Source organism: Canis lupus, chromosome 33 (assembly GCF_003254725.2).
Source record: "Canis lupus dingo isolate Sandy chromosome 33, ASM325472v2, whole genome shotgun sequence".
Classification (NCBI taxonomy): Eukaryota; Metazoa; Chordata; class Mammalia; order Carnivora; family Canidae; genus Canis; species Canis lupus.
The window spans coordinates 19,109,287-19,129,328 of record NC_064275.1 but is presented as its reverse complement, the minus strand read 5'-3'; the positions used below and the strand labels follow the sequence as shown (position 1 = coordinate 19,129,328).

Below are 20,042 nucleotides of genomic sequence, written 5' to 3'. Positions count from 1 at the left end.
TGCTGAGAATACCTATGTTGAATTTTGTATGGATTTTCTCAGAGAGGTATTTTAATTTTATGCCTCCCTAAGTTGCAATCCTGCAAGTAATCAGGTGAATATATTAGCCCAAAGACTACAAAATGTCTCCATTATTTCAGGAGGTTAGTTTTTATTTTATATTTTGGGTGGGTTTGATATAGATACCTAAAACACGCACATGCGCATGCCCACACACGCACACCCACACTTTGTGATTTGTTTTCTTTATTTCTTTCTGCCACCTTTTTCCAATGAGGGAATTAAAATGGCTGATGAAGGAATTGAAACAGATAATACAGTGAAATACATGAATTAGAAGTAGGTAAGAAAAATAACACAAAACCATAAACAAGGGCAAAGACATAAAAGTGGAGTCAAGAATAAAGTCAGCATACAGATGACATTCAGTGAAGTGCTGTACATTTGCCTTTAAACTTCCTTGCAGCCAAGACAAAGAGAAAACCATGACAAGTCATGCAATTTACATTTGTAAGAATCATAAAATAATTTCCGTCATTCATTACTAAAGCTCTTAAAAATATGACAAACTGAGTTTTTAGAGAACTTAGTGGTAAGATGACTCCCATTGAAAATAAGTATAGCCTGCAGAGACCTAAAGGTCAGAGTGAGAGCAGAAGCCATGCCTTCCCTGGGACAAGTGTGGAGGAGTAGACTAATCTCCCTTCAATCCCAGGGGATATGTTGGAGGGGGCACAGGGTGGTGGGAGGAGGAGTACAATTAGTGCAATGAGGTTTGCAAGGCCAAGATTTTATGGAAAATTAGGAGTTGAGGGAATTTTAAAAATTATTTCATATAAATATATATGTATATGTATATTAATAGTAGCCCAAAGATTTAGAGGGTGTCAGCATATATAAAAGCCATTAAAACACATTTTATCAAATAAATCTTTTGAATAAACATTACTTTCCCAGGTTGATCATACAACATTGCTGCACCACTACCATTCACCTACTTCAGGTGCACTGCCAGTCTTTCTCAAGTTTTAAAAAGAGCCCTTTATAGCTAAAAATGTAGTGTTTCTTGCCCTTGCATCCTCCCTTGGTTCACTTTCAAAAGTCTTAACAAACTGCCTGGTCTTTTCACAAGTAAATTTGATGGTTGAGTCACATTGAATAGGCTACTCTTTTCTCCATATTGAAAAGGTAAAGAGTAAGGATTTTTTTTTCTTGTTATCTTGGGAAGTAAGTTGTCCAAGGACCACCTGTATTAGAATATCCTAGGCTACTTGTCAAAATGAAGATTCCTGAGCCTCATTCCAGAATTTCTGAATTAGAAACTCTGAGGAGGGAGTCTGGGGATCTTGAATTTAAAAAGCTACCCGGCTTAGTAATGCACACTCAAGTTTGAAAACCACTGTTTCAAGATTTTGACTAAAATATTTGATATGTGAACATAAAATGGTGGGATTTCCGTACCACAGTGTATGAGACTTTATTATATTAACACTACCTAAAACACTAATGCATATTCAATAATACGTGATGATTGCCTTGTCAATAAAACTGGAAAGATCAAGCTTAGAAAAAAATCTGCTTTTGTTTGAACCCTTTAGGTCATATCTCAGCATGGTATTCTTTAATTCTTTAATTATTTTAGCTATCATTTATTGAAAATTACTATATGCTAAGTCATATGTTGAGTCTGGGTACTAGAGATACAAAGATGAATAAGCATGAGACAGTCAGCTGTCTGAAAAAACTCATAATCTAGGATTATTTATCACTAGAATATTATCTTCTTCATACTAGGGAATTGTCACATAATCTCCTCTTGAGTAAAACTCAAGATTTGCATTAATGTATTAAGTATACATTTTGCTGATAGCAATTTCATATAGTAGGATCCTGTGACAATTTGGAAGCTATGAAACATAAGTAAACTTTGTAAGGACCTCTGACTTCCCTCTAAGCAGGAGATTGTATCCCCCAAGCCTGGGGTAGGAGGCATCGCTGGGACCTTATAATTCCATTTCTACCACCATCAATCAGTGATTTTATTGCCACTATCCTCTTTGAGAGGAGGAAAGAAATGTGTTAGCGTTAGCAAGTGTACCTGACAATAGGAAAACTGTCTCTCTCCATTGCCCCTCTAGGGAATCAGCTAAAGTGTAGGAAATGCTGGAGTCTATATGGCAGCAACCTCCATTATTGGCAAAATATGGAGGGTCTCAAGCTAATCTCACCTACTACTCAGTAGTGCCAGGAATTGGGTATTAGTAGGCTAGCAGGGACATATTGTACATGAAGGAATTTGGTAGTTGGTCTGAGGAACAGGATGAGAGCTCGCAATTTCATTGCTGATTCATGTTTTTCTGGAAAAGTACTGAAAACACCCACTCCTTTTATTATTTCCAGAACAATATGAAAAATATTGTGAGAATTTCTATATCTTTTTCTTCCTTTTTAAAAAAAAACATACTTATTGAATGTTTAGTGCCCTGTTCTCTTCTAGGAAATAGAGATACAGTGATAAATAAAATAAAGTTTATACCTACATGAAGTTTATATTAGTGTATATAGTATATTGGGGATAGAAAGTAAAATTACTAAATGTAAAGTAATATAAATATAAAAATGTGCTTCATTTTGGAGACATTGGCTGCTGCATTCGCCATGACTTCCAATTATATTCATGATATTTCATAGTGTGTTTGTATTGAATGTGTGTGTGTGTGTGTATGTGTGTGTACACGCACGTGTATACCTTATTGCATTCATAAACTTCTCTGTGACCAGACCAGTCAATTCAGGATACTCCTTGTAGTGGGAAGTCGTTTTTCATGGAGACCTGCACATAATGTAAAGGGAGAAACAAAACACGTGCAAGGACCAAAAAGCATGTAGTCAACCACATGATTATTCTTTTTCATTTTTTTACTTCTTTGTGTGTGTGTGTGTGCATGTGTCCATTCTGGGTTGTTTGTTTGTTCTTAATGAACTGAATGTAAGTCACCCTAGATGTCCAAGGATCTGAGAGGTAAATAAATTATAGAGTCATCATGGGACTAAACATAGAGGTGACAGTTAACAGTAGTATGTGGCTTTCATAAAGTTCTATGAAAGATAAAGAGTACCATCCTAGAATAGATCAGAGAGTAGAGCAACTGGAAAGATTCCCCAGAGGGAATTGTTATTTAACTGAGACTAACAACCTAATAGCAAAACAAAACACAAAGAATTTTTAAAGTAAAGTTCTAATTTTTCACTTACTTACCTAAGTATCATATGCCCTTGGTGAAAATATTTTGGAGAATTGGGCAATGTATTTTCTTAAAAAGAGGGTGGGAAGGGAAATCACCTATTAACTTAACACTTAGAGAAACCATTATTAACATTCATCAGATACTTTTTTGAACACGTATTATGTTCTAGGGTTATGCCAACCAGCCACCATCTTCTCAGAAGGGAACATTTTAATTAGCAGGCCATATGAATAGCAGAAACTCAAATTTTAGCTCCTATTAGCTGTCTTCAGATTTGGACTTACAAATTAGCTGGGTCCCAGTTCTAGTTGATGTAGACAGAACAGCACAAATGCAATATTCTCCTGCACACACATCATAGCACCTGCTATTGCCCCCACCTTATGTAGGTGTGAGAGTCAGACTCATTAGGTTCAAAGTTTGGCTTTGCTTTTTTTCCATCTGTGTGACCTTCGGCAGGTTATTTGACCTCTCTGTGTCTCAGTGTCTTTCTCTGTAAATTCGGTTGTTAATAGCATATACCTCATGAGATATTTTGAGAAATGAATAAAATAATGAACATAAAGTGTTAATCACAGTACTTGGCACATAGTAACATATTCAACAAATGGTATCATTACGATGCTAATTACTATTATTATTATTATTATTATTATTACTATTACAGTTATTTTCATTACCAAGGAAACTTGCTGAAAATATATTTTGTCCAGTGCAACTCCATTATCACTACTGACAAAACAACTCAAAACACATTTCCTACTGGGGGTAGGTCAGAAATATCATCTTTGCAACACACATTAAGAATCTGGGTTTATAGCTGAAAATTATAATATAATTTAGCTCAGTAGATAAATGACATTATGCAGACTAATTTTCTGTTTCTAGGTAGAAATGATGTTTAAATCTCCTTTAAATGACCTTCATGTTGCAGATTTTGTTTCGACAATTTGTAACTAACTAGGTTTGTTTTATTAAAAGGAACTTTTAAGTCTAAAGCTCATGTTTTTCACATAGTGCTACATTTCTTTATACCATCAGGGACTGAAAAGGATGAGAAATATGATTTTAACTAAAGAGGTGTCTTTCGGAAGGAGAAGATTCTTCGCTGCAGATCTGTATTTTAACATGATGGTGAACAAAGATATCTAGTTTGGCATGTGCCTCATAGTAGGTGCTTAAAGAATTTTTTACATTTTAAAAGAAAAGACATGTGAATGTCAATGTAGATGTCCTATGAAAGTGTAAATGATTTTAAGAGAATGATGACACAATGGAATAACACTGTATTAGGACAAAGCAGTTATGTGAAATCTCGACAATGTATTATGATAACTGTCTAAAACTGTGGGCTTGCTTGTAGACAGAACTAGGTAGTGAAAAGAAACATAGATTCTATAGTTGCATAGCCATGTTTTTGGTTATCACATCCACCATTCAAATCACATGCTCACAGATATGCTATTTCTTGTGTCTAAGACCTCAAGTGGAAAATGGAGAAATAGTGGCCTTATTATATGGTAGGTGTGTACAGTGCCTACAGGAGTCCTCGGAACATAATAGTTACTCAATAAATGATATCCATTAACGACAGCAAAAAACAACAAGACATAAAAGCCCTGGGTGCAATGAATATGAACTCATCATTCATATATATAAGTACACATATATATATGTGTGTATATATGTATTTGTGTGTGTGTATACATATATATAATAGTTTATTAATATAAACTAGTAATACTTAAAATCGTCTTGCTTAATGTTTGACCCACAGTAGGAATTCTGTGAGTAAATTTTACCTGTTTAAATGACTTCATGTCAAGATTTGCTGTAGCTATTCTAGTTAAGTGAAAATAGAATTCAAAATCTAAAACTATATCTTTTGAAAAAATGATAATAAAAGCAAAAGCAACCAAAGGATTCGTTACTAAAATAGTCAAATAATTTGGACTTGATGCAAATAAAGAGCAGGGATAACACTCCACTTCAAATAGAAGAAAAAGTGAATTAACGTGAGAAACTGTTAGGTGACCCCTAATTTGAATAGTATTAATTGGAAGTATTCTAAAGATCAAAGGCTATTATTGCTCGTTGCAGTGGTAGCTACATATGGAAAATGGCTGCAGAGATTCACAATACAAAAATAGTTCATTGCTAAATTCGAAATTCTGTTAATGTCACAAACAGTGGGATGTGAAACACAAATGAATTGTGATGACAGTTGAGTCCCAAGCTGCCTATTTTTTTCCCTCTGAGCTGCCCATATTTGGTCTTATATTTTCCTCAGTCCTGATTTAACCCATCAATATTTGTATTTTCTGAAGCTAGCACCACCTTGGAACTTCTACTTAAGGATTTTATTCCTAAATGCTTCTCAGTTCCTAGGACTTTTGCTCTTACTGCTTTTCTTCCCACAGGTATGTATTATTGAATCTTTACTTCTCAGCTCAGAGTCAGAGTTAGTTTAACTTAACAGTCTTCTAGGACTCGATATTGCTCTTTACTCCTCCATTTCTCACAAGTGTTTCGTCATTCCATTCTTGTTCATCTGCATGGCAGATTTCTTTTCCATGTTGCTATGACTTAGGGGGCACTTGCTGTCATCCTAATCATCTGCATTCATTTCCTAGTGTAATCAAAAAAACAACAACAACAACAGGGTTTTCTAAACATCAGTTTTATCTTTGATGGTTGAAGGTCTCTATGACCCTGGATTTGGGGGAACAAAACCAGATACGCTATTTTATGAATGAATGAAGCACCCTTTTAAATGCAGCAATTCCATATAACCATAAGTTAGCTTGACTTTTGGGAAATGTCATTTTAAAAAATCTCTGAAGAGTATTGTTAAAATGACCAAATTATTTCAGCTTAATGGATTTTGTAGCATGGACACCAGATCTACCTGCACGGAGGAGTAGTCCTGGCTAAATATGTTTTATCTGGATTTTAGTGCAGGCAGTGATTTGGCTCCTTTTATTGAGTGACCTCTCTATACCATGCATTGTGCATTTAATTCTTAAAATAATCCTGTGAGATAGGTACCATTATCTTTACTTAATAGATAAGAAAATGTTGACCTAGAGAGGTTAAATGACTTGTTAAAGGGTGGAAATAGGATACAAACTCAAGTTTCTAAGACTCTAAAACCCATCTTTTCTCCATTACCAAATGCTTGCACCTGGCTTTATGTTTACCTTATTGGTAGTGGGAAAGAAGTTTGTAGTATAATTTAATTGGGGGCATGGCCAATTTCATCAAAGCAAACAAAGTGATGATGAGATTTTACTGTGTTATCATTTTAATGGAAATATGAACTCAGGGCTATGGATTCACTGGATCTCCAGAAGGGCAAAGCACAGGAGTCCAGGCAGCTTTCTTCACTGCGTCCTTTGGTTTTAGGAGACAGGTTGTTACTAGTTCTCATAGACCAGGAGTTTTTGACTGCCCATGAAAAACATTCTGTGTCTTGTCTTCATATTTTTTTTCCAAAATTAAAATCTGCTGATTCTTCTCAACAATTGTATTCTGTAGACTGTATCCTGTAGACTTTTCTCACACCAACTTTCTGGAAGGATTAGTAATAGTACTAGTAGTAGTACTAGTAGTATTTAGTATTTTTATAAAGCAAATATTTAAAACATTTTATATCCATTCATCACCAATCTATATGTTTCTCTAAAGAGGCATTAATATCAGCTTACTTTTAGATGCCTCTGTACAGTTTACAGTTTAGAAAATACATACCAAAAAATAGTATTGTTTTTTTCCTTAGGATCACCAAAAATAGAGATATATAATGTCACCATGTTTTCCACATACAGTAAAGCAATGATAGGACTACACTTCAAATTGAGAATCTTTATTTTCCAGGGTAGTACTAAGGCCTGATTTTCTTTTTCTTTTTCTTTTCTTCTCTTTTTTTTCTTTTCATTTTTCTTTTCTTTTCTTTTTTCAAGGTTTTATATATTCATTTATTTTAGAGAGAGAGAGAGAGAGAGCACAGCAGAAGGGGATGGCAGAGAGGGAGGGAGAGGAACAAGCAGACTCCCTGCTGAGCATGAGCCCAATACAGAACCATATCTCACTATCCTGAGATCATGACCTGAACTAAAACCAAGAGTTAAGGCTTAACCGACTAAGCCACTCAGGTGCCCCGTGGACCTGATTTTCTAATTTGCCTTTGTGCAGTTGGACCATTGAATGCCACTTTACACTCTAAGTACCAGAACTTTGTTTTAAGCGTAGATTGGCCTAATTTATCACTTTACCACAACCACTTCCTCCATTTGGATCAGATCTTCTAAAAGGATGTCCTGAAATTTCCCTAGAATTTAGAAATTTAAAGTGATATTTTAGCTAAAAAAGAAAGAAAGAAAGAAAGAAAGAAAGAAAGAAAGAAAGAAGAAGAAAGAAAGAAAGAAAGAAAGAAAGAAAGAAAGAAAGAAAGAAAAAAAAGAAAGAAAAGAAAAGATAGGAAGGAAGAAAGGATGGGGATGCCTGGGTGGCTCAGTGGTTGAGCGTCTGCCTTCGACCCAGGGCATAATCCTGGGGTCCGGGGATCGAGTCCCACATCAGGCTCCCTGCACGGAGCCTGCTTCTCCCTCTGCCTGTGTCTCTACCTCTCTCTCTCTCTGTCTTAATGAATAAATAAATAAAGTCTTTAAAAAAAAAAAAAGAAACTACAACACAAACCTTAGGACCATCTTTCTTCAAATATTTCTCTGAAAAGAAAAATATGCAAACTTTATTGTATAATGCTGAGTTTTTGTTTGCACATCAAGAGGTTTTTCCTGGGATGTTTCTCTGATGTTCACCTTTTCTCCAATGGCAATGAATGTTTGTTTCAATGTCCTTCCCTCAAATTTGACCTATTGTCAATTTTGATTTTTCTTCATTATTATTTATTACTTTAATTTAAAGTGAGGTATATGTTTCATTCTTTTACTTATTGAATATTCAGAAAGTTTATTATGTGTTTGTCAATACTCACTTGGCCCCAAACCTGTTTTTTTAAACAAATATTGCCATTTTCTATAGCTCTGAATACCTTTGTTTATTTTCACCTTTTCTCTTAATCCCCAAATTCTTCAACTTTTATTCTTCCCTGGAAAGCATTGAGTCTTAATTAAGTGAAAATTAATGGTTTTAGAAGATGAGCATAGGATGGTGCTATTTTCAGTTGTATTCAAAATGGACTTCCTGTCATGCTGTTTGTATCATTTTCACAAAAGTGATACTGCATGGATATTATATAAACATAAGGGATATTCACAAGTGTTCATTATTAAAAATATGGAGGAAAATCTTATGTATAAATGTCCTCCCCCCACAATGAATTTTGAGCATGAGAAAATATCTTTCCAACGGCAGGGTGTTACGTTGTGCTTGGTGAACTTTAGCATTTCCATCCTTTGGTGTTCATGTTTGTGAAAAATATTGAAGACTTATGACCTCTTTTTCCTTTTAGCTGCACAGGCTCAATATAATACGTTTTGAATATAGATTCAATATGGTTATAATCCCGATCATACCACATTTAAAAGCAAAGTTCTAGACTGTATTTCTCTGCCAGCATGACTCCTCAAAGAAAATGAAACCAGCCCTAACAAAACCCTCCTTAAAACAGAATAAAATGGGGCTTACAAGAGCTGTTTTGAAAAATGGTTTGAACAGTGACTAACAACCAATTTTTCAAACACCGTTGTCTCCATTTCAAGCCATAGAGTGGACAGTCCACAGGGGAAAATCAATAAGGGGAAAAGATCTCTGTCACAGAAAAAAAAAAAAAAAAAAAAAACTAAAAATACCGTTAAGACCAATTCCCTCACTATGCGTCTCCTACTGCATTCCACTAAAAGGTGTTGAAAAAAATCAGCCAACTTCTACTAAAATGAAGTGTCCAGACAAGCGAGTCTGTAAATAATTAAAAGAATAGACTAGAGTAGAAAAAAAGAGAATGGGGGTGGGGCAGGGAGGAGATCAAGTACTTAAAATGTTGAATGTACCGAAAAGCAGAAAACTCAGGGAGAGAAAGAACTTGTTCTTCAAAAAAAATATACTTTCCATCCTTTCCCAGTAACACAGAATTGATAGTCTGATAATAGATGCCCTGTGGATAAAGCTGGTGGGAAGAACACTGTCTTCAGAAAAGCTTCACTAGGTATTCAGTTGCCCAGGGCAATCTGATCAGAGTGTCCTTGCTTCTAGAGTTGAGTAAAACAAATCAGAATGAACAACACATGGTTTAATAGTTAACTTTTAGAACAAGGGACAGGAAGATGCTTTTATGCCACGGTCCCAGCATTCGTTCCAATCTCATTACTAAAGTCTGTTCTGAGAGCATTTACAGCTTTCCGGAGAGTCTGACTTTGGCTGAATCCTGAAGATAGAAATATAACCTTACCGACCTCCTTGTCCTGGAGTCTCCCTTAATGCAGGTGAATCTTTGTGATAAAACATGCTCTAGGATCCCAAGTATTCTATTAATATCATTATTATTAATATTATTACTCCTTTCTTATGTTGGTACTTATCTCTTCATTTTCCTATTCTATTCTAGAAATAAGTGAAAGTTTTGTGAATATGCAGAGTTACTTTCTCTGAGTTTCTCTGAGAAAGTTTATGTGTCTTCTTCCAAGTTGGAAATTTGAGATATTTTGAAATACAGTTGTATGTGCAAGTCCAATCCTGCTTTTTAAGACCAGAGACAGAAAAAATTTTAGAAACAATCTTTTATTTGACAAAGGAAGAGGACAAAGGAAGGGAGAGAATTCTATTTTTTTGGCTGATTAACTTTTCACTGCTTGGTATTGTTTGGCTAGTGGTGTTTTTTATCAAGGTCTCTGCTTTCTCAGAATCCTAATCAGACTCTTCCCCTATGACTAAGAGAAACTCCCCAACTCTTAGCATCTTCTTGTCTCAAAAGTAGAGTAACCATGGGCTAGGATTTAAGATACCTAATGAATGGGCCTTTGGTCATAAACAGGTAAAGTACTAAGGGAAAATAATGTGCAAATTGAAGGCAAAGTCACGATAAGTACTGAGCTTGGGAACTGCTGGAAAAATCTGGTATGGGGTTGCTGTTAGTAATAGAGCTGAGATAAACAGCAATAATAGCAACAAAAACCCATACTTGTCACCTTCTCCCTGATTCCATGTAAAAAGAACCACCACTGTAACAACAGCCCAGCAGAGAGACAGCAAGGCCTGTATTTTTGCTGTATGACCATGTCTCTTCATCATAGCTCCTCTGCCATATGTTAACAGTTACTTATCCCTCCTGTTTCTCAAAGATCACCTTAGTGCATGTCTCCAAAGTGTTACCATTCCCTCTTCTTCACTTTCTCCTCTTATTTGAGCTCTTTTTTTTTTCTTTTCATGCGTGCAAAGAGGCTCTTTCTCTAGCCTCTTTAACACATTCACCATTTCATTAGGACAGATGGATGTTTCTGTATGATGTCTTTTAAAGTGAGGAGATAGTGAGAATAGATTTTGAACAATATTTTACCAGTATTATGGAAAAATTAGCAACTGTATATTCCATATACACATGCAGAAGCTGCATAAAATGCAAATTCTATTCATGTCTGATCTCTTCTGCATTTATATAGTGACTATTGCTGTGGCATCCAGGCACTTTATGTTATTTCCTCTTATTATTATTTACCACCTGATCATTGCAAAGTGCTTTTTACAATCAGAGAATTTCATTAACAACCCATTCGCTCTCTCTTTGTTTTTCTGCACCCTTGCCTGTGAAAATATCAAGCATCTTAGAAGCTATATCAGATAAATTACAGCAAAAAGATAGAGGACTGCTATCAGAAGCATGGGGGAGAAAACCATCCAAAAGCATCTCCTAAAACCCGGTTTATGTTTTGTAGTATCCAAATAATAATATTATAGAAATAATTATAAAAATTATAGAAACATTACAGATTGAACCCAACCACTAGCTATGTACTTTTATTTACCAGAATTTCCACCATTAGCAATGGTCAGAAATAGGAGGTGAGCAAGGAGAGGATTGTCTGCACTTCACACAAGGAGGGGTCTAAGCAATTGTACCTTTTCACTATAGAAAGCTGATGACTTCTTATTGTTTCTTGAGCTGCCTTTAGCCCAGAATCATAGAAGTCAATCTGTTTTAAAATTTGAAAAGGTACTGTTAAAAAAATTTTTTTAGCTGAGAAGATAGAGATTTGTTTATAAAAAGGTTCATTATGATTATAGATGAGAGTGCGTGGTTGGTACCTTAACAGTTTGATTGAATTAAAATCAAGTTCACTCTGGGGTTTCCTTCTCAGTTCTACTCCTTGCTTTCTCTTTGACTCCAAGCTAATTGCATAACCTCTGGTTGACTTGTTCCTCGTCTACACATTCAAAGTGAAATTCAGAAGTGAGGTTTATTAATCTAACTAATGTAGACTATAACATGATTTCTCTAAATATTTCTGTGAGAGAATTTGAGATTTCTGAATAAGCAGACAGTAATAAAAATTAACAATTTTATGCACAATCTACTCTTATCCTTAAACAACAACTCCATGGAAGTAGATGCATCAGAATCACTTGGAGTGCTTATTAAAACACAGACTGCTGGGCCCCTCTCCCAGAGTTTCTGATTCTGAATCTAGGGTAAGGACTAATGATTTGCATTTCTTTCATGAGTTCCCAAATGATGCTGGTGGGAACCACACTTTTAAAATCACTATGAGATGTAGCATAAGTACAGAAAAGGAAATTGAGGCTAAGTGGTTTCTAGTCATGGCAGTAAAGTGGCAGAGGACAGTCAAAATTCTAAGACTCCTGACTTGAAATCTTACTATCTTTCTACTACACACATTTTTCTTTACTTCTTTTTCTTTACATACTACTTGTATGTTTTGAATGACTTTCAGTTGCCTTGAGATCCTGAGTGAAATTTCTTTATAAAGGAGTGGTAATTGGATCTTTTCCCCCTTGGATCTAGTAGCTATTCTTGTTGGATTTGTGAAAAGAGAGGAGGCCATTCCAAATTTTAGTGAGTTGCTTTGGTACAAAGGGCTTTTAAGACCAGCCTTATACTCCCCTTTTGGGGATCAGAGTAATGAACTTGAGTCTTCCTTGTGTTCATTCATCATAGCCCATAGAATGATATGAACAGCTTCTCTTCGGTGGACTTATGACCATGTTCTCCTGTGACAATGCTTTGTAAAAATTTCCGCATGTATATTACTTTTTCAGATAGTCAAGAACAAATGTGGTGAGGAATATATGGTGAGGCAGGGGAAAAGCCATTGCAAAGACATTTAGGGCATTGTTACCAGTACTACCTCACCCCGGTATAAGTCTACTGATCTTCATGGGGAGTAGGACAGCGTAGTGCAGAGGTTCGCAATCCAGCTGCACATTACTGTCATCTAGGGGAGCTCTGAAACCAACACCCATGTCCAGGCCTTATATGCAAGAAATTCTGATGATGAATTGTTCTGGGGGTGGGGTCTGAGCATCAGAAGTTTTTAAAAGCTTCCCAGATGATTCTAATGTATAATCTGAGCTAAGAACTACTGGCCTAGGGATCCCTGGGTGGCGCAGGGATCCTCTTGTTTCTCCCTTAAAATATACAAATTATGTTTTTGGATGGACAGAAAGGAATTATTTGACTGTCCAATAAAAGTACAGATGGTTCCATTTTCCTTGACTCATCTCACAGCACACATTAGTCAGGTCACATGCCTATTTGGGAATTTTTGTAGCACTAGGTCACTTGCCGAGCTTTGGGGCACATAAAAGTCTATTTGCCTGGCTTTTAAGTTTGTGGATCTTACACTGTGCCTGGCATGGAGATAGGAAGGACATTTTTTTTCCATTAAGCTTTTTCACTGTGTTTTGAAAGGAAAAGTTGAAACAGAGTCCCTACTGAGATTTTAACATGTTCCATGGTGGTAACCATAGGAAATAAGGAAACAGAAAATTTTGGGACAGAAGGAAGCCAAGGAGTCCATCTCAGCCTGTCCTCACCTCTCAGATACCAGTTGGACTCTACAATATTATTTTTATCTAGGTGTATATCTAATGCTTTGTATTTCTATAGCTTGCTTTCTGATAGAAGGGAAACATTGCTACTGATCATCATGAAAAAGATTGCTCTCTAAACCATACTCAGTTCCCTCTTCTGGACAAATCAATGGAAACATTCATTCAGATGTTAATAAAGCTAAATCATGGGATTTTTTTATTTGGAAAAATCCATTTTGATGTTTAAAGGGATTCTCAAAGGGTGTTACGATAGAGCCTATGTAAACTACAGTTATGGAGAAAAGAACTTGTTTCACACAAAGATATATAAACACAGAATAATAACATTTTTCTTCATTAAATTCAGGGTGCTTAAATTCACCAAGTGCACACACTCCAAGCCCCCTCCCCAAAAAACACACATTCGCCATCCTTTTCCTCAGCTTACCCCTTGCTCTAACCTCCGAGGATCAAAATATACTAAAATATAAATCTACTCCCATTTGTGAACGATCCTATAATGCCACTTGAGTAAAAGTGCTTGATAGATTTATTGGTCTTTTTCCCTTAAAACTTAAATATGAACATTCGTATGTATGCCTCTGTATGTGTGGTGGGGGGTGGAGGGTATGTTCTTCCTACGGGCAGGTAACATTTTTCAAGTAATCTGGTCTGATAAAGCTCTATTGAAAATTCACAGTTCGTTAACATTATACCTATGCTAATAGTTTCTATTTCCTTTCATTATATGGCAGTTATTATGAATGAGATTCTAAAATACAGCTTTCCATGGTTACCTTCAAATCGTGAAATACAGCTAACCAACTAGTAGTCAAGGCTATTGGTAATTTTTTGATATACATTCAACATGGCAGCAGTTATATTTTCTTTCTTAAATCCACACTAGCACTAAACCTTAAAGTGAATTATGGAAATTCAAAATGATAAGATTTTTACAATTGAGCTCTTTACCAGGTCAGAAATAGTACCTCCCAGCATTGGCACTAGCATTGCTATTATTGCTATTTTAAACTGGACCATCCCAGATTGCAAAGTCCTATGGTACACAGTAAAATTAGTTTTTTTCTCATAATGCATTTTTGAAAGATAAATACCATTTACACGAAAGTATAGACAAAATAGGTCAGATACAGAGCCTATAAAATGGGCATTTTCCATAAAGGCAACAGAAGATTTGCGCAAGGAGCAGGTTGAAAAGCAGGGCAGTATAAGGTTAGAATGTCTATGCTCTAGTTCAGATGCTACCATTTAACGAGTTAAACTTAGTTAAAGGATTTAACTTCCCTATACATCAGTTCGCACATCTGGCTCAATGTCAACCTACAAACCTCCTCCACTTTAGTAATGATCAAGATAATTAAGGTCATCAAATTATTTTGAAGAGTTCAATATTATATACAAATATAGTCTGTTAATGGTCAAGTTTTAAATGGGCATTGGGACCAAATCCTTGGGAAAAGGTTTCTTGTTCCAAGTGATGGAGACTAATTGGGTGATAATCAAAGCCTGAATATTTTGCACCGGTTGACAACAAAGGTAGAGCGAGAGAGAAGCGGCTGCCTTAGGCAGGGCAGTGACAGTAGACTATGGTTCTTAAATTAATAGGAGAAATGAGAGATGCTGGAATCTTTCAGGAAGCATATTACTTGATCAAATGTGTTATGGTTCGTGTATATAACTTTCACATTTCAAGGTCACTGTTCAACTCGAAGGATGAATCGAAAAAGCTTACTGACCAGGGGCACCTCTGGTGAGAAGCAGGGGTTTTGGCATAAGATATTCTCAAACTTAATTCCAGCTCAGGTGCTGGCTGTAAATGCAGATTCTAGGGTCATATCCTTAAAGATTCTGATTCTACAGTAGCTCTTGGACAGGGCCTGTGATTCTTCATTCTAGCCAGCTCCTCTGGTGATTTGGTTGTGGATGTCCCAAGACCATTCTCCAAGGTTTCCTGCCGTAGCCATTCAGTGCTCTAGACTTCAAATTATGCAGCTTCTGGTTAGGAGGAAAACTGAAGGAATCATTTAATGCTCTGCAAAGCCCTACAAGTCAGAACTTTTTATTTATTTTAATGGAAATTCCGTATCTTTGAAATTCTCTGTGTTTGTTCCTACTAAATTTGCATGTTTTAGCATTTAGGAGAGAATACAAATAGATCTGTTTGGTCAGAATTTTTACTTAACTTGGCACTATAGGATCTATCAGAATAAGGAGTCTTTTAAAATTTTTGTTATTTTTTTTGTCCTCTTTTTATGCATGTGCCCAGCTGTCTTCACAAACTAAAATGAATTTTAAAAACATAAATGAACAGTTCCATTTAATATGTTTATTACGTGTTGTCATATGAGGTACTGGTGCCATCTGATCTAACCCATCTAAAATTCTTGAGTCAGTAAGGATAAGCAAGATATATTCCATTACTAAAAATTTTTTTATTATATGAAAGAAAATCTCTCTTATTCCACATATTCAATTTCCTTGTCATTTTACATTATAAATAAATAACAAACCAATTTGGCACATGCCCACCGATTAAAAATAAAAGTTGTCAGAGTGAGAGGGGAAAGACAAAAATATGAATTATTAATTATAATATTAAGCAGCACAAAAAAGCCTAACATGAAATGATATCACCTAAAAAGAGAGTTTATCAAAATGAAAGTGGGACGATGATACAGTCTTTATCATACAATTTGCATTGTTGTCACTTTAAGCCAGAAATATATTTACCATATCTAGTGCCTTTATATCAAATTTGATGAGAAGATATTTTAATCATGGCAGAATGAAGAAGTTATTTATAGAATAGTAGGATTAAAGGAAAGCTCAATTAAAGTCATATATTAAGTTATCATATTGACCTGGTGGTTATATTCACTATGACATCATACTCTTGCATATTGTTATTCTAAAAATATCCAACTACTGAAAAAAAGCATGAATACTTAATTAGAAGAGAGAGTGATGTTTTTCTTTTTAAGATGATTTTTGGAGCTTACATAAGCTCATATTGGAATGGAGATGAATGAATTTTGGTGTTTCAGTTTTTTTTCTAAGTGGAGATTTCAAGTGAATATACATTTGGTACTGGTTTATAATTAAATACGGGTTTTTAGGAGAGAACAATTTCTTCTCAAAAAGGGAAGCTTTCAGGACTTTAATGGAAATACTTCCAACTATGTCTAAGTCAGTGTTATCCAACATTTGTGAGTGACTTAAGTTTCCTTTTCCTAACTAGGCTAGTATTTTGTTTTTGGTAATTTAAAGGCTCTTTTTTGATAAGGTTTCACTTGTTTCATCAAAAGTCTTTAAATTTCATTTGCAACAAGAGCAGTTCTGAAAAGAATCTCCACATTTGGAGTAGTCTCATAGGAGTTCTCCAAGTAGATTTTCAGAAAAAAAAAATTCACTTGTTATTCCCATGAAGAACAACTTTGGTTCTGCTTAGTAATATTTTTGTTTTAACAATATAGACTGCCTTCTTGACTTGGGTTAAGTTTGCTAGTCCTGTTTCAGCTGGTTGCTCATCACCCTGATAATTTATTCTCTCAGGCATGATGCTATATGATCAGCTCAATTTCCTTGGCATTATTGCCTTTTTTTTTTTTTAACTTTTTAACTGAATTTAGTGCTTATTGAAGTTGAGAGGCAGGTCGATACCTAGGCACAAAGCAAAAAGCCACAAGTCTGTATGCATCTTTGCAGTAAACCAACTGTTTGCTGTTTTTGTTATCACCTACTTGAAATATTTTTTCAAACCGCAAAATCCGTAGAGTCCTATTTAAGAAAAGCTTTCCTGTCATAGAATACCCTGTCCCAATGTCGGCCGAATGGGTTCTAATTTTAATTTATCTTGTCCATGAATTTCTAACTCTGGCTCTTAAAAATATATCATTCTCATTGCTATTGCCATATTACCAAGCATTTTTTAGGCATTCCATCTGTATCAGTATCCACGAAGATGTCTCCTCAATGCAGGTGATGCAGTAATGAAATCAAATGCACTAAAATTTTTCATTTGTCTTCTCACTCTCTTCTTACTAGTAATTTCCATTTGATCAGAGAATACCAGTCCTTTCAGTGTTACTATATTGTGCAAATATTCATCCAGAAATGACTTCCCTGGCTCCTGTAGTCCAAAGAATCTGTTCATTAAGCTTAAACTTATCTTGTAAATCATGTAAGTTTCATGGCCTTCCATTTTTTTCTTTTGTTTCTTTGGGGTTCACTGATTCCCACCATGTACAGCCATTTCACAGCTGCTGTCATCAGCTGCTCTCCCTTGGTGTGATTTATTTTTAATAACATCCTTTTTTGCCCAATTTTGATAACCATTAGTCTTAATAAATTCCTCATAATGTTTAGTTCTTTGAGTTTTACTTTTTAAACCACTGAGTAGGAACGAGAAAATAACACAAGCACTGACAAAAAAACAAATACAAAAATACCAGAATGAAGACCTGTAATCCTATCTGATAATTGGGGTGCAGGTGGTGAGATATTAACCAGAGAACATTCTAGAAACAGAAAAAATCTAAATAGAGCATCATTCCAGAAGGGAAGAACAGATAGTCAGTAAATTATGAGTAAATTCAGGTCAGAGGAAAAATCAGAAGCAAACAACTGGCTTTTAGATGCTTAGCAATTTTAATAATTACGGTTAATATTTATTAAGAGCATTTTATGTGCTAGGCAACATGTTAAGCAACTTTCATTCATTATTTTATACATTCATTTATTTCTTACTACAAATCCACAAGAATCGGTATTTTTATTATTTCTTCCATTTTATGGAAGTGACAGCTGAGGCTTAGGCAGTTTAAGTAATTTGCCCAAGAATTCACAGCTAGGACTTTGGAGCCCAAACAGAAACCCAGGTACATTTGTAACCTATACACTATGGTACATTTCAAGTCACGGCCTTTAAAAACTAAATACACACAAAAATTCTGGTTTGACTACTATATAATAGAGACCATAGAAGATATCAAGTCAATTTATTATTGACTTATACTTCAGTGTTAAGAAAGTCTGAAACATTTCCATAGTAGAGCGTAGTTCAGGTTTTGGAAAATGGATCTTTCAACTCAGGTTTGCTAGTTCCATTCTCTGTAGTAGTGGAAAATCATTTTTGGCTCACTCTTTTTCTGCCATTAAACAATGACTGATTAATGTTAGGAAAAAGTCTTCTGAAGTCTTTTGATATAATACATTTTGGGTAAGTGTAAAAATAAATGAATAAATGTCCATATATTACGTAATTAATAAAAGCAGTACTTCTTACCTAAAGAAGTTTCCATTGACTTATTTTTTGGTTAGTTAGTACTGTTAAATTTTAAACTAATATATTAAATTATGATAACCTGGCATTCTACAAATATCTAATGAATTTCATGTACTGGGTAAATTTAAGACAAAGTGACTTCTTTTGATGCATGATGTTTTCATAATAAATAGTCTATTCCTCATTGTAAAAATATCATCTTTCTTAGGCTTGAAGGGATAGTAGCCAGTATATGAAATCTGGTTTGGGCCCAGTATATCTGCTGTATGCAGTGATCTAAGCCAGCAAGTCAATAAATTCAGAAAATAAGCAGTCTGGAGCCAGAACCATGAGAATTGTATGGCCTCGAATTGGAGGGATCATACAAATATTTTGATCCAGGGATTTTTTTCATATTTCTTTTAAACAACAGAGTCCTCTAGCACTGGGTGTTATATGCAACTGATGAATCACTAAATTCTACCCTGAATCTAATGATATACTATATGTTAACTAAACTGAATTTAAACAAAAATAAATAAATAAAAAATAAACAACAGCATCCTCTTTTCAAAATAAATGTGATTGTATCCTTTATGTATGAACTAGTAAAAGTAGTATTTTATTAAACTCATTTTATAAATTAGAATTGTTTATCATAGTAAATATTATAAAAGTCAGTTTCTGAGGTATAAATATATAAAGGTAATACATGCAAAGAAATACCTTTATATATAAATAAAGGTGAATATGCAAAGAAATGGAAACTTAGGACTGGATTGTTATATCGGCTTAAGCTTAGTTTATTTTTGTATGAGGAATGGAATACTATATGGTGTCAAGAAAATCATGAGACACACATAAGCAGTTGCATGTATCAACAGTTTTTTGTTTGTTTTTAAAGAGCTTGCCTTCCAATTTCAGAGCCTTAATTTGAGGCCTATGTGAAAACTAGTTAAACTTACTGTACATATTTAACTATTAGCAACACATCAGTCTCCAATTTTTTTTTTAATTACATAAATACATTTAACCAAGCCTCCCACCCACTTCCCCTCCAGCAACCCTCAGTTTGCTCTCTGTACTTAAGAGTCTGTGTTCTGGTTAAATGGTTGATGAGAATTAAGGATGGCACTTGTGATGAGCACTGGGTGTTGTATGTAAGTGATGAATCACTAAATTCTATACCTGCAACTAATATTACATTGTGTGTTAACTGGAATTTAAATAAGAACTTAAAAAAGGAAAATAATAAAACTACATAATACATTTAATTTGCATGTCATTTTTATCTCAATTATAAATTGATACAAATATATAATTTTTAGCATTTACATTTTAATTCAACATTTAACTGCTCAGTCATCTCTTTGTAATCATTTGTTTGTGAGCTTGGGGACCATGGAGCATAGTTTGAAAACCACTAATTTGGTTCAAAATTTAAGGAAATAACCTTATTTTTTTCCCTCTATTCCTTTATTATTTAAGGACAATTCAACCCTTTG

General features: G+C 34.8%; 1 protein-coding gene across 36 annotated transcripts in view; it reads left to right on the top strand.

Annotated features, from left to right (window-relative positions):
- The window catches only part of ZBTB20 (zinc finger and BTB domain containing 20), a 773,610-nt gene that overhangs the window by 344,540 nt on the left and 409,028 nt on the right, over positions 1-20,042 (top strand). For 2 of the 36 annotated variants that reach the window (XM_049105224.1, XM_049105221.1), the window contains exon 1: positions 4,639-9,691. The exons of the other annotated variants lie outside the window; for them this stretch is intronic. The gene's annotated coding sequence lies outside the window, so the exon portion shown is untranslated. Of the gene's footprint in view, positions 1-4,638; positions 9,692-20,042 lie in introns of those variants that run through there. 36 annotated transcript variants of the gene reach the window in all.